Source organism: Equus quagga, chromosome 3, assembly GCF_021613505.1.
Source record: "Equus quagga isolate Etosha38 chromosome 3, UCLA_HA_Equagga_1.0, whole genome shotgun sequence".
NCBI classification, from domain to species: domain Eukaryota; kingdom Metazoa; phylum Chordata; class Mammalia; order Perissodactyla; family Equidae; genus Equus; species Equus quagga.
In genome coordinates this window covers 102,529,981-102,535,002 of record NC_060269.1, presented here as the reverse complement: position 1 = coordinate 102,535,002, position 5,022 = coordinate 102,529,981, and the positions used below count along the sequence as shown (strand labels likewise).

Genomic DNA, 5,022 nt, shown 5'->3' with positions numbered 1-5,022 from the left:
TGAAAAGTAAAGAGGGAGAAATGTGAGAGGAACCTTCGACCATTTCTAATGTCATATAAGTACATTCACAATTATAGACAATTATTAAATATAATTCACATGGAGAAAGGAGCCAAGAACATGAAATGGAGAAAGGAAAGTCTCTTCAATGAATGATGTTGGTAAAACTGGACAGCCACATGCAAAAGAATGAAAGTAGACCATTATCTTGCACAAAACTTAACTCAGAATGTATTAATGACTTGAATGTAAGATCTGAAATCATAAAACTCCTAGAAGAAAATATAGACAGTACACTTTTTGACATCAGTCTTGGCAGCATCTTTTTGGATACGATATCTACTCAGGCAAGGGAAACAAAAGGAAATATAACCAAATGTGTCTACATCAGACTAACAAGCTTCTGCAAGGCAAAAGAAACCATGAACAAGATGCAAAGACAACCCATCAACTGGAGAAAATATTTGCAAATCATACATTCTACGTGGAGTTAATTTTGAAAATATATAAAGAACTCATACAACTCAACAAGAAAAAAAATGGACAAAGGATATGAACAGACATTTCTCCAAAGAAGATATACAGATGGCCAAAACACACAGGAAAAGACATTCAACATCACTAATTATTAGGAAAATGCAAATCAAAACTACCAGGAGCTATCACCTTACACCTATCAGAATGGTTATAATTACCAAGACAAGAAATAATAAATGTTGGAGAGGATATGGAGAAAAGCAAACCCTCATAGACTGCTGATAGGAAGGCAACTGGTTCAGCTACTTTGGAAAACAGTATGGAGATTTCTCAAAAAATTAAAAATAGAAATATACAATCCAGCTATCCCACTACTGGGTATTTCCCCAAAGAACTTGAAATCAACAATCCAGAGAGATTTATGCACCCCTATGTTCATTGCAGCATTATTCACAATAGCCAAAATGTGGTAGCAACCTTTCTATGGATGAATGGATAAAGAAGATGTTGTATAAATATATTTGTCTGACTTATTTCACTTAGCATAAGACCCTCAAGCTGCACCCATGCTTTTGCAAATGGCATGATTTTGTCTTTTTTTAACATTTGGGTAGTATTCCATTGTATATATACCACATCTTCTTTATCCATTCATCCTTGATGGGCACTTAGTTTGCTTCCAAGTGTTGGCTATTGCGAATAATGCTGCAATGAACATAGGGGTGCATAGATCTTTTCAAATTAGTGTTTTCATGATCTTTGGATAAGTACTCAGAAGTGGAATAGCTAGATCATATGGTATTTCTATTTTTAATTTTTTGAGGAATTGCCACACTGTTTTCCATGCTGGCTGCCCCAGTTTGCATTCCCACCAGTAGTGACTAAGGAATGCACTAATCAAGTGGATAAAATTTCCTAAATCTTACGTTGATACTTGTGCTAGAAATATATGCATACCTCCTAAATTTATGTCTTCATTCATCAAGACATTTTGTGAGGTTTCTAGTGACTCAAGTTCAAAAAAAGTTTAGTAAGATGGATATGTAATTGCTTAGAGAAGTCCTAAGTGCTTCAATTGGAGGTTTATATCTTCCTGATGTGTCCTGCACTAGTAACGGGCCAAAGGGTTCTAACCGACGCTACAATATAAGCCTTTCCTAATATTTATGAGATTGACAGATCATTTTATATTTTCATTTCACCATTCCACTGATAAAAGATAAATTCCTTTGACTTTATATTTATACAAACTCACCTTCCAAGCCAGTAGGAAAATTAGGACTTCACACTGCAAACTAAAAACTTGACTGACTTAGTGCTTTGCTGTAAAACTGACCCCAGTTTTTTCTCATTAAATGTTTGGAACCAAAAAGTCAAAATAAATCACTTATATCAAATTTTTTACCCTCTCCTTGAATGTCATTTGATATCTTAATTCTGATGTAACAACAGGTACGTAGGACAGTGGGAATGGAAGTCCTCCACTGTACTTTTCAATCATATAGCATGGAGAGAAGAGGAGATGGTACACCAAAGCTATTTTAAGCAGTTCAGCTAGCAGCTCACCACAGGATCCAATGGCATCTGCAAGAATGACATCAAACTTTGATTCTTGTAGTTTTGTTATACGTTTCTTACTCAACATGACATTTTTACAGGAGTTTTCAAAAATATTAGAATATTCCCAAAATAATTTTCCCATTATTGGAAAATGCATCCAAAATGTATCCTTGGGGACATGTATCTATTTCCTGACTCATTGCATGAAAGCATTCTCCAAATAATCTTCAGTGAAAGATGTAGAAAATATCTCACATTTAATACCAGATGGGTTTTTGAGATCAAGAAGAAGGGATGATCTCAGAGCAGTACCTCCTGACCCCTTCTGACAAGTTCATCCAGAATTGCCTTTAAGTTGATCCAATGACTATATTCCATTGACCACACCAACACCTTTCCACTACTCCCAGGAGTAAAGTAACAATTGAGCTGTAGCAGCGGTAGAAGTGAGATCCTGTTCAGAGATATCCTGGTCATATGCAATACTTCCTTTAACTTGCTGTTCCCTCCTGCCATTGTTTATGCTTATATCCAAGGTACAATGATTCAGGAAGTTAAAATATAACTCCTGTACCTCAAAGTAAATATATTATATGAACAGACAGAGGCTGTGGGAAGTAGATGAAAAGGCAAAGTGTAGAAGACTTCATGATTACACAGTGTGTTTAATATTGTTTTATGACTACCAATTTTATCACCCAGCTAGGAGTCAATGACCTTACACATGCAAATCAACTATATTATGTAAGACATAAGATTAGTGTAAAGACATGGTAAGTGGGAGGTTCTTGTGTCTGCAGTCTCCTTGACACAGAAGTAGAGATAAGGTGACATCAGCAAGATGGAGGGTTAGGAGGTCCCAACACTAGTGTTCCCTACAAAAACAACAAAAACAATAAGTAGACAACTACAAACCAATGAAAATTAATTTGAGAAAGCTCTGGACCACAATGAAGAAGCAGCAAAAATCCAATAGCGCTCAAAAACTGAGGATGGCCATGTAGAAACATGTAGGAAGCATTCTACCTGCATCATCGCATCCTCAAGTCCAGAGCAGCTTGGCACCAGGAGGGATTCCCCTCAGAGGAATTTCACCCCGTGGTGAAAGAAGAGCTGGAGAACCCCAATAAGCTTCACTGCCATAGACGTTGCAGCCTTTGCTGCTGAGGGCTTCCACAGTTTTCATCAACACTGATTTCAGCTGCAGAGCTCCACAGAGTCCCCACTGCTGTGTCTACGCCCTGGGACTGGAACTATTACTGTGGTGAGACCTGCACATTGGGGCCCCATCACTGCTCTGTCCTGCTCTCCTGGATTGGGATGTCACAGCAACTTACCATCTATGAGACTGGAGCTGCTTCTGCTCTGTTCCCTGCCCTTGGGTCCCAACATGGTGCTTTGACTTGCTATAACTGGGCCATGTGCTACTGCTTTGTACCCTACCCTGTATTCCAAGCAGTGGCTTTGACTGGATTACCTGGCCTGAACTGCTGCTGCTCTAAATCTCATCCCCAGATCATAGTCACAACTTTAATCTGTCATTGCTGGGCCCACAGTACTGCTAATCTGTTCCTCACACTTGGGTCCTAATTCAGGGCTTTGGCACATGATTATGGGCCATGCTGCTGCTGCTCTGCACCTCACCCCTGGCTCCTGACACATGGCTTTAACAGGCCGCTAGCCAAAACATGCTGCTGCTGCTCTGTGACTTCCCCTGGGGCCAGAGTTGGAAATTTACCCACCATCCCCAGGCTGTGCTGTGACAGCAACCTGACCCCTGGACCCAAGCCTCCACTGCACCCTGTCATCTCAGGACTTATGCCACTGCTAAATCCTCCTGGGCCCAAGTCACTGTGGCAAATCTCAGACACAGACCCAAGTTCCATGGGAGATTTGTATATGCTTGCACCTTAGACATTGGCACTACTGTTTCAGCAAATGCACCTGTGCCCCAGGACTAAGGCAGTGTGGTAATTCCATGTGAGCCTGATCCCAGGATATTGGCTCTGCAGCCACTCTGAGTGCCAGTGCACCAAACCTGGTGTCAAGAGGGATCTCCTTGGTTGGAACTATCTGCCATGAGCCGAAAAGTAGAACAGTAGGACCCCAGCAGTATTCACCTCCAAGGACACCAATATTCCTGGCTGCCACTTACATCTGCGGGACCTCTGTAGTCTTTGTCACAGAAGACCCTTGCAGTCTTTGCAGACATTGACCTATGCTGATGGAACTGCACAGAGACAATGTCGCTGTGCACTCCCAGGAACAAAGACTTTACAGCCTACTCACCCAGCACCCTCACAGCTACCTTTAAGTGAAAGTCTTTTCCCAACAAAGTGAGTCCAAAAAGTCTGGAAAAGACGACTGCCACCTCTGGTGCACAGGCATCAACACAAGCCATCAGAAACACAAAAAAGCAAGGAAACATGACACCACCAAAGGAACACAATTTTCCTGTAATTGACTCCAAGGAAATGGAGATCTGCAAATTCCTAGAAAAATAATTCAAAATAATTATTTTAGGGAAGCTCAGTGAGATTTAAGAGAACATAGACAATTCAATGAAATCAGGAAAGCGATGCATGAACAAAACAAGAAGTTGAACAATGAAATAGAGATCATAAAAACAACTAAACAGAAATTCTGGATCAGAAGAAGTAAAATTATCCTTGCAGATGATATCTTATTATATATAGAAAATCCTAAAGACTTCACTGCTATAACTAATAAATGAATTTAGTAAAGTTGCAGGATACAAAACCAACATGCAAAATTCAGTTGTATTTGTACATACTAGCAATGAACCATCTGGACCCCCATCTTACACCATACACACAAATTAACTCAAAATGGATTAAAGACTTCAGTGTAAGACCTGAAACTATAAAACTTCTAAGAGAAAACATTGGGAAAAGACTTTTTGACACTGCTCTTGGCAATTATCTTGGATAAGATATCAAAAGCACAGGACACAAAAGCTAAATT

The 5,022-nt window shown here is 39.8% G+C and overlaps 1 pseudogene; it reads right to left on the bottom strand.

Moving 5' to 3' along the window:
* LOC124236817 (UDP-glucuronosyltransferase 2B31-like) overlaps window positions 1–2,553 on the bottom strand; it is a 12,752-nt pseudogene extending 10,199 nt beyond the window's left edge.
* Between the last annotated feature and the right edge of the window lie 2,469 nt (window positions 2,554–5,022).